At 37.6% G+C, this 11,115-nt stretch overlaps 1 protein-coding gene across 1 annotated transcript in view; it reads right to left on the reverse strand.

Moving 5' to 3' along the window:
- The window catches only part of LOC107318292 (uncharacterized), a 163,425-nt gene extending 158,058 nt beyond the window's left edge, over window positions 1-5,367 (reverse strand). The window contains exon 1 of the mRNA XM_085513561.1: window positions 3,864-5,367. The gene's annotated coding sequence lies outside the window, so the exon portion shown is untranslated. The remainder of the gene's footprint in view (window positions 1-3,863) is intronic.
- Window positions 5,368-11,115: the final 5,748 nt, after the last annotated feature.

Raw genomic sequence — 11,115 nt, forward strand, 5'->3', positions numbered from 1 at the left:
CTATGGAGATTTTTCTCATTCCTATATGTCTGGCCTTTTCGTGCCTCTTTGAGCTTGTCTTTATCATAGTCCCACTGTGGCAGTCCCTATCCTCAGGAAGTCCTACAAGTACACCAAGTTGTTAATTATTGCTGCCCTGAGCCTACAAGCAGATCTACCATTTCTAAAGATTCCCAAAACGTTCTGTCAGCAGCTGTTTCCACCACTGATTTCATTGTTCATTTGCCTTGCTGTGCCCACAGCCCTCATACAAGGTCCTTCTTGACAGCTTACAAAAAGAAGCCTATTTTTTTACAGAGCAATAATACACAAACTAGCCTGATGCCTCTTTCCTCTGGGAATTTACAAACATAGTGCCACTGGCATCCCTAATTGTGCTGTTGTAGATAATTAAGCAACTTTCAGACTGCTTGTAGTTGCAACTGTCCTATTGTCTGAATTGCTTAATAAGTATCTTATAACACACATGGTGAAAACCCATTATTGGCAGGGGACAAAACCCAGCAGCTTATATAATGTTTTTTGTCTCTGCATTTTGTGATATTCTGAAGAGCTTTACCACAAGAAGTAGGCACATTTCTTCCAATGTGAACAACTCATCATGTGCCTTTATTACCTTACCATAGTTATCCCATTGGCAAGTGTCAGTTGAGGTATCCTTAGTGGTTTTATTAGTTATTCCTTTAATACCTGGGAAGGATCTGCTTTTGTTTCCTGCTTTGTATAATGGAGGAATTCAACACAGGTCATGAGAGCAAAATGACTGCTCTGCAGCCACTTCAAGCCTTAATTTCTTTAAGAACCTGACCTCTCCAAACTACATGATGCTGGTCACTTCTCAAATTCTGTTCTGCCTTTGCCAAAATGCAGATGAACTGGCATGTTTCCAGGTATAGAAACAGGAGAGCACTGCTCGGAAAGGCATGGGGAGCACACACATTTGTGTACCACATGGGAATGCAGATGCCTAGGGAAGCACAGAGAAGAATAACTATGGAGGTCATGATTCGTGATCAAGCAGCACCTTTTTCACAATGGAGAACAAGCAAAGTAAGAATGCTTCCATGGTCACTTGTCTTCGTAGTCCCGCCATGAACACAGGGATGCTTTCTTCCCAACCATAGATATTCAGCATTTAGTCAAAGAACCGACCTTGTGACCACCGGTGAGTTAGACATGAATACATGCAATTATTCCTCACAGCCTTCCTTTTTTTTTTTTCTCTTTAAACCTTAATATTGGTATCAATAAGTAGCAGACTCAACCACTTTCTAAGATTCTCTGTTCATTTGTGTACCAGTCGTTTGTTTTTTTTTTTCCTCAGACATTCAAAGATTTTCCTGCTACAATAAAAAAAATGCTAAGGGAAGAGAAGGGCAATACCTTTTAGCATTTTATATCTTCTGAAGCTCTGTGTAAAAGGCCCCTCATTTTATCACACACTGTTGGCATTAGTTGGAGCAGGAATCTCAATGTCAGCTGAGAGGACCCACGCACAGTCACCACAACCCCAGGAAGAAAAGAATTAACAGCCTTAAAAAATGGAAAAGTTTTAAAAAGAGATATTTTAAAAGGCTTTGACTCACAGCCAATGCTAAGACACTTAAAACTTGTATTTACTATTTAACGATTGAGATGAAGTATCATAATTCAGCAGCTTGGAATGGGACCTCTTACTGGGAGAGGCTAAAGAAGAAAACCAAACCAGTACAAAAGGAAACCCCCTCTAGGGAAGATCTCACACATTTGGACCTTGAGTCTAGTTAGAGTAGGCCAAAACCTGATACTTTTATCTCCAACCTTTGACCCTGACATCTGGAAACTTAGTTTGAGTCAAACAGAAGGAAGTTTTCTTTTCTATTTCAAATGCTTTATAGAAGAAAATCTTCATGTATCTACAGTCAGCCCTGTTAGTACAAACTACTTTTATTTGTGCACTTGTAGTGAACTCTAAAATATGGAACATTTGCACAGGAAATGCATGCGTCAGAACTTTTGGGAAAAGAGAGTAACTTGGTGAGACTGGCACATTGTTCGATGCTTGTATGGGATCCAGATAACAGCCCAGATAAACATCTCCAAGGGGGTGCTGAAGAGTATAAAAGGTCCAGTTCCTTTGATGTTCTTAGATGTTCTCATTTAATAGCTATCAGCCCTGGTGCCAGAAATAACAACATGTTTAAACATTCTGTATCAAAACACAAATTAAATTCATTTAGCGTAACCTGTGTTTCCAAAGTTCATTTTCATCTTTAGCTGGAACACTAAGTGTGATGTAACTCATGTTCTTCCTGGCAGTTATTTTCATTATTATGTTTATTACTCATTTAAGAGACGTTTTTTCTTTTTTCTTTTTTTTTTTTTTTTAAACAGAGGGATTAATGAATTTAGACTGCACATTATAACATCAAAAGCTTTGGTTTCAAATAAGCCCATCTGAGCTACAGGAGATTTTCTCCCCTTATAGGAAGCTAAACAGGAACTTCAAAAACATATCTCTGTTAGAGTATTATTTTCTAGTTGACTGAAGTCGTGGGTTTTATGTCAACCTGTTATATTTGCATATAATAAATGACTACTTATTTGTATTGTCCAAGCAACTCCTTTAACCCACAATCTGTTAAGAAGTCAGATGCTTTCCACAGATACCAGCTCTCTCCTCAAAAGTATTTCTGATCACGTGAAAGAACAGAAATAATAATAAAGGAACTTCTTGTTCATAATTCAAATGACTGTTTGAGATCAGTTCATCAGCGAGGGAAAAGATGCATGCAAGCATTTTAACATCATGCTGCTCAGACCATTAAACTACACCAGTTAGAATAAAACAGAGAACAAAGAGTACATTAATATGTAACATTTAGCAAAAATATTTGTAACCTGGGTATGTTTCTTTTGATCACAAAGCCTATTTACGAGTGAAATGATCATCTTCTCTCTCTCTTTTGGTTAATGGCAAATGTGTAAATTCACAATTGGAGTGCAAGCAGAGGTCACAGAAATCAGCCTGACTTGATATCTGAATGCAGAATTCTGCCAAATCTCCTGTTTAATAGATCTCCTAAGGATATATGAAGTTCCCCCTATAAGTGATTTTCACGAGAAATGTTAGAATACATTGCAGACTGAAATACCAGATAACACCAGGTAAAATATTTTACGTGTTTTCAGTGGGCTTATACAACTTGACAGCATAGAATCATAAAATGTTTTGCATTGGAAGTATCTCTAAGATCATCTAGTTCCAGCCCCCCTGATACAGGCAGGGATATCTTCCACTCAAAGCCCCATCTGTTAAGCATTGTCTTTAAAAGTCTGAAACGTCCCATTTAAATGTCAAGTCTTCGCATTTACTTGTGCAGATGGAACATCTCCTGCATCAGAAGAAGACAATGGCTCCAGCTAAGAAAACTTAAACTTAGCAAATGCTTAACCTTTTGTTATCATGAAAACAAATCTTAAGGAGTTCACTAAGAAGGAAGTATCTGTACATATCAGATGACAAAACAAACGTCTTCTGCGAAAGTGTTACAAGTTCATTTACATAACTTGAAGTTGCTGCTGATAAAACCTATGAAAGCTCAAAGCAGTTAGAAACAACTAGCAAATTACTCTTTGGAAGCAGCTTATTACCTAATTGTCTCAGGTCTAGAAAACATGCATCCCTGTAGGAGACATACACAAATGCAAAACCAGTCTATGATTTGTAACAATGAGAATGGAGGAGTTTTTTCTCCATTTTGTTTTACACGGGACTGAGTGGTGCCTACGTGCTTGCAGTTGCTGAGGTTTTAACATTGCTTCTCAAAACTAGTTCAGCAATCCCTATCCACCTATGGTTATAAAAGCACTCTTTGTGATACCTCTTTTAACGTGCAGCCTGCAGATGTTTGTCAGCCTCCGCTTTTCATAAAGGTGAAGACCAGAAGAAAACACCCATCTACCCATTTTCCTTTGCACTTTGGCAGCACAACCAGATCATCCCAATCAATACTTGTGTATCTGCAGAGTAAAATGAAGAAGTCACACATTATTTAGTTTAAAGGTTTTGTTTTCTGAAAACTCATGAGAGGTTTGGGATCTAATAATTTCCAAGTTCATATTTAGGCTGTATTTATTGATACACATGCTCATAAAACTTAAACCATTACCAAACTTCACAATTAATTCTTCTTAATTTTACATCAGCACACTACAAGCACACAATGCACTAGAAGATAAAAGGTAATTGAGGTAATCTATCCTGAAAGGCTGTTAAGAGAGCAAGAAAAACAATTCAACTGGAGAAGAATTGACCTATTTTACATAATTGATGAGAGAAGAAAGAGAAACTGATACCAAAGTTAGTGAAAACAAGCGGAGATAACAAAAATAAGTCCACATACTTACTTGCCTTTTAATACACAGGCCAAACAATAGAGATGGGAGGAATCTAATTCTCTCTTCACAACTCCAAAACCAAATAAATAGCAGAAGTGCTGAGCTAGATGGGCTTTTTCAGTTTCTAAAATTTCTAATGTCTCAACTCCAGCAAGGGGCATACTCTTCTTTTGAAGCCCAGACCTAGCATTAACATTTATGGCAGTTATGCACACATCAAAAGAAAAAACTAGTTTAAGCAATTTATGAATCTGAATCTCTCTGACCAATGCAAATGCAGGATTATCTATCAGAAAGTGCCAAAGCGCCAAAATTTGTCATATTATTTCTGCTTTTTAATATGTCTGAGGGAAAAAAATACAGAGAGGGAGAAATAGAATAAAGAGAAAAAGTGAGAATGAAAGGGGGTGGGAGACAAATAGAAGGGGAGAAAGGGGACGAAGGGGCATAGAGGAATACCTCTCCCTACCCCAATTTCAAGGCTATTTATAATCTTTTGTTTTTTGTATGTTTTCCTTACCATTTTGGGGACCAAATCCATATTTGTTTGTATTTACAACTATATCCAAGTACGTTAGCCTTCCTAAAAGACGTTATTGCTTTCTGTTCACTTAAGGAACCACTTGTACACGGCTCAAGTTCAAGATGTTTAAGCCTTGTGTACATAATGCCATGAAATACACGTACTAGCTTCCGTTCTTTTCAGTATCTTCAAAACCTACAAATTAATGTATGTTCCCACCATTATTTTCTGATTAAAAACCCTTGATCTTTCACATATGTGAAAAAGGATTCTTTGGTCATACAGTCCCATTAGAGAGCTGATTAAAGTAGTCCCTTATTCAGTTCTATTCCTTTCCAGCTTAATCTCTCAGAGAAATAATTTCCTTTCCCTTACTTCTTTCCCTTGACTATCTTTAATGGATTTTCCCCATACATATTCTCTTTTATGTGAGTAAATTTAAAAACAGCAAAAAAAAAAAAAAAGGAAATTTAAGCTCTTCCTTTAGAGAAGCAAGGTGCTTTTGTGACCATCCAATAATTATCACTATGAAGTCATCATAGAACTGCTCTTGATCATAACGACAAAAAACCCCACTGAGATACTCTTTGAAAAAAAGATTCATATTCAGTGGAAGGTCAATGAAGGAGAGATGTTTTCTAAATAAATAAATCCTGGGATCCACCAACACATACAGTTTGGCACTAGAGGTGTTTTCAGTACCTATTTCAGGTCATGCAATTTTATTCAGCCTCCAAGCAGAAACTTAAGGCTGGCCAAGTAAGCTTCCTCTAGAATACAGCCAATGGGACGTTTCCTCAAAACGTGATTGATGTTCACATGGGGTTTGCTGAAGTACTAACAAAATATTAGTCAGGCTGTCAGACAGGCAGAAACAGCACTGATACATACAGAAATAGATCTGCATCTTTAAAAATAAAAAAATCACCATGCTAAGACAAAGATTTCCTTGTCAAAACTGCAAAGCCATGAACAAAAGTTAGTGTACGCAAGGCAGTTAATAAAATAAAATAACAAAAGTGGTAGCTGGTGTATTTGTTGTTATTCAGGTTAGTGACCAGATCAGATATGAAATAATAAATAATTTTAGATGTAAGCTAAAACATTTATTACAGGTGCTTAATCATGAAATTCTCTTAATCGGGACATTTCCCAGGGAACCAAATTAAACCTAATGATACTTAATGGCAAGGACTGCTGCTTAATTGGGGTGGTAATTCCAGTTAATTGGGATTCCTGCAGGTGAGTAAATGGTACTCAAATAGAGATACTGTATCTGGCCTTCACTATGTTCAGACATTGGTGGTGCTTTGTCTTCCCTAAAACAGCTTCTCCTGTTACTGGATCAGCAAAGCAAAAATCACTCCTGTGCTCCCACTTTGGTCCTTTCAAACATTGCTTAAAGTTACAATCACTCTCAGGGCAGGCAGTGCAAGTCTTTGCTGAAAGCTAGTGAATCTTTATTAGCATTTAATCACACCCAGCTACTTACCTGACCAAGGAGATGCTTCTGACCAAGCCTTTAGATTTCATGTAGTTGTCAGAAAGATATTTGAATATTGTTGGTAGCAATTTCAACTACAAAGCAGCATGTCCCAACCAAGTGGCTTCTGCATTGACATACGAGGACAAATTTATTACTACCCCCCCCAAAGAAAAAAAACCTTACAGTAAATTGATTTTTCAATGCTAACAAACAGAAACACTCAAACCTACACACTCAAGGCACACTCGATATTCCTTGCAGTTTTATTTCAGTCCATCACATCATATGGGCACACACCAATATCTTTAGGTTGTTTTTATTTGTTTTCCCTTTTCACCGTTATTGGAATAAGCTCAAGTACTACATAAGCTGCTACACAACATCAGACCTTGAAACTAAGCACTGCTAAAGACAGTCAACTTATTAGAAAGCTATATTTTCACTACTGCTATCCTCTGAGGGATGTGGCACACAGCACATGACTGCTGTTCTACCTCTGCCTTAGCTGGAAGACAGGCAGGTTGACAGTCCTGTGGAAAAAGCTGTAGCCGCAGTTCCCTAGGGAGAGAACTGCTCTCTGCAGGATTCTGAAAGCTAAGCAGAGTGGCCTGACCAGAGCTGTCGCCCCTCACAAATCCAAACAAATCAACCAGCTGCTTGGGGAAGAAGGGAATCTTGGTCCCTGTGGACCCTACAAAACTACTGCTGGCCACAAGCCCAAACTCCCCAGTGTGGAGGCCAGGCTGTCCAGCTGGAAATGGATACCAGCAGCCAGCAGAGAGGTGGCGCAGGATCCAGCCTGCTGGATACCAATGTCCCCATGTGAGCTCATTTCCAATTAGGGCCAGAAGCTCCATAGAAAACAAATCTTGTCTCCCATAGCAGCTTGCAATCACCTCTCTGTAAGCTTCAGTGGGGCTGCTGCAACCCAAGCAGTAATGACATGTAAGACAAGCTAACATCACAAGCTGGGACTCCCCCACATCCCATTTCTCACCAAAAGCAGGATGCTGCCTCTACCAGCAGAAACTTCTGGCCCCTGCTGAATTCCAATCCAGAACTGATTTTTCCCTTCTCACTCCAAGGAGAGGTTCATCATTTCAAGTTATTTCATAACAGAAATATACTGAACAAAAAAAGCCATTCAGCAAATGCTTGGAAGGGGCTGCTTTTTCTCTAAGTGTACCCCTTAGTAAAAAAGCACAGTGTATCACCATTCAAGCAGGTGAATGCCAGCAGTAGTTCAAGTTTGCTCAACCAGAGACTGCTACCTTTTCACATACCTCTGTCAGTGCACCGTTTTATTTCCAAAGCAGCACACAGTGAGGGATTTGATTCAGCTTTACATTGGAAAGATCCACAGTGAGAAATTAGACACAGAGTAAAATATTAGCCAATAAAGACACTGAAGTCAGATTCTCAGCACGCTGGGTTTTGCGTTCTCAAGCATTTATAAGCTGCAGATACATTTGAAGTATCAACAACTGGCTCTTGCAAAAGGAAAATGAGATCAATAATTTAGGAAACAGTTTGATCTTTGTGGCAGAGCTGTTTAAGACAAGTGCCACCATTTAAATGCAATAACTTTCTCAGGTGAAGAATTACAAAAGCTTTCACCTCAGTTTTTCTCCCTCACACCACTTTGTCACAGATAAATTAAAATAACTGGAAGTTAAATTACTTGACCAAAATTATCAAGATGTCATTCAAGCTGCTGTTACTAACTCTCAGGAAGTGGTGCTCCTACCAAAATCTATATTGCAGTGACTACACTGGTTCTTAATTTCTTACTGACTGCATCACAGGATTGAGATAATTAAGACTGCATCTACAAAATATAAGTATATAATCACGGAGAAGTCTAAGTGGAAGCCATTTGTCACACTGATCTTACTCTTGAAGTTACAGTTTGTCACAAGGTTTATCATAAAATATTCACAAAACTAGAAGAAAAATGGCATTTCTAATTTTTTCAGTCAACTGTTAACTCGAAGTAACAGCTTTTCCTCTTCTTCGGAGCATCCATGTGCAGAAAAATACAGTGTAAAGCTGTACAGTAAAGATTCATCCTACATGTAGGACTAGCTTGGATTCAATATCTCCCTACCAGTCTCCAGGAAATCACTGGTTTGAAGCCAAGTATATCTCTGGAGGAATAGAGCAGTATCAAACTACTAAAATTAACATGGATAATAAAACTATTTTTTCATTTTAAATTCCAGTTGGAAGAAAATGTTAACTGTGTTCTACTGGTAGATGGATGCTGCCAGTTTTAGAACAAAGAAAGTTGATGAGGACTGTTTATCCTCAAGAAATGCTGCTCTAGTAATGACAACTTGCACAGACTGCCTGAACCCATCAGGAATTAGCTGAGGGATTTCAATGGACTCTACAGCAATTTTCACTGTGTAAGGGGGAGAAATGGAATGAGTTTAAATAAGTAAAATGTAAATTGATAATCATAATAATGATAAAGTTTAAATGTCAAAAAAGATTTTTGGTGAGCCAAAATTAATGAGGACAGCAAAGGAAAAAGGGGAAAAAAGAGAATGTAAACAATGAAAAGTCAAGACTATTAATGATAGAAATTAGTTATTGCAATGAAATACAAGGACTCAAAAATGATTGAGTCAGCAGGTGATCAAAAACATAAATGAATATTAAAATAATGAAGGACAATAAGTCAAGGTGAACTAAGTGAAAATCAAGCCAGAACGACTTTAAGGAATTAGTAATGAACAGAAAGGGACATCTCCTCAGCGGGTATAAATCCACCAGAGCTGTGCTGATTTAGACCAGCTGAAGAGGGGAATGCGTGCAGTCAATAAATACTGAAGAAAAAAAGCCACACAAAAAACAATCTTTCACTCCTGGATCCTAATTGAAAGAAAGAAAGCAGCCACCAAGGAAAGTTTCTGCCAGAAGTGCAACAAGCTAAAAGTTTTCAGAAAAATTATTCCCATAGAAGTGCAGTCAGAAGCCTGACATTACTATCTCTAAACTCAGACCGCCCCACAAGGCTGCACTGCTCAACAAAATAAAATACAGAACACATGCAATTCTGAAACGTTTTGTTGAGTGTTTTTGGAAGCATAACAAATATTTCATACAAAATGTTTTAAATGGACAAAAATTAATCACTGAAAAGATGTTAAAAATCCATTTCAGGTTGGAAAACATTTCACTTGACCTAAAGTGGTTTGGTAGTTCATTTTGTTCTGCAAATTGAAAATCCATTCTTCTCACAGCTCTAGCTCAGACCGTTTATGAAGATTCTTATATTCGCTCTAATCTCAGAATCATCTGAAATACAATCAAAAACTATGTATTTCCAGTGTGTACAAGTGATTACCCTTTAAACAATGCAATACACATAGACAGAAAACCCTGTTCCAAATTCGACTGAGAACAAAACGATCTGTATTTATGTTTAAAAACAAATTCTTAAATGAATGAAAGATTACATGATATGAACCGTGAATGAACTTAGTATGAGAGACCACTTCCTATGTAGCTGACAAGACTTAGCAATGCAGTCACAGAAATAATTCCTGAAAAATATTTTTCAAACTATAACTCACAAAATTGACGTGATATTCTGAAACAAAGGAAGAAAGAAATCCCCGGATAAATGTCAAATATAATATCCTGATCTGCTGCTCTCTTATAGTCCTTAGCACAAACCTGATCAAAATACATAGTTGGCTGCAGAAAGCAGCTTTAAACAGAATGGAAATAGCATGAACAAAAAGCACAGACACTACACAACATGGAAAGAGTGCTTGTACGTGAAGTACTACAGTAATCAGGAGAGACTATGAAATAATTGTATTTTCTGTGCTATAGACAAGCAAGAAACCACAGTGTTTCCTTCCCTTCTCTTGTCTCTGGGTGTTCATAATGACCAAGGCCACTAAAATCAACAGGTGTATGTCTATGAGAAATCTGGTGCAACTGAGTAGCGAATTTGCCTCTAGACCCTAACAGTAGGAATCCATTTGCATCACTTCAGTTCTTTCTACCGCATAATACATTCATACTTAATTTTGCCATTTCATCTGGAAGTGTTATTGTTTTAATAGATATTCCAATATCTGCAGATCAGACCTTTACTTGACTGTCACAGCCTGAATATGTCCCAGCAGAGAAGCTGAAAGAATTAGCACACCCAGACTCCTTTCCATCTCTAACACTGACTTGATTATTTGCTCCTGCACTTGCAACACCACATCATGTTTTGCTTTACAAACGTTCATTAAGTGCTTATAAAAGAATTCAAAGAATTCTAAGTTTTGCAGAGGGAAATGATTACCAACATTCAATATTATTAAAAATAGCATGTGGAATAAGCTAAAGCAATCTATTTCAATTTAAGTCAATATAAATATTTCTTTTGTAACACAATCTTCCTGCTCACTGCTGGTAAATGGCTGCATTCTAAGACTGGTTTAATAAATTGTCCACACAGTCACAATTGCATCATGTACATTTTAAACAAGAATAAAGCCAGAAGCTGACTCGAATTCCACCCTCCCTCGCCTCACTCAGCAAACTCCTCAGTAATGTACATTTTCAATTACTCTCCATTCAAAATTCAACAATTCAACAAACTGTCATATTAGCAACAATTGTGTCTCATTGGCAAAACCTAACACTATTATTACACAGAAACTGTCAGCGCTGAAATAGTGTCATTTCTCATTGAAAGGAATGTTCTTGTAGAGTT

This window comes from Coturnix japonica, chromosome 12 (assembly GCF_054131305.1).
Source record: "Coturnix japonica strain WE chromosome 12, WE-NBRP24, whole genome shotgun sequence".
In the NCBI taxonomy this organism is placed as follows: Eukaryota; Metazoa; Chordata; class Aves; order Galliformes; family Phasianidae; genus Coturnix; species Coturnix japonica.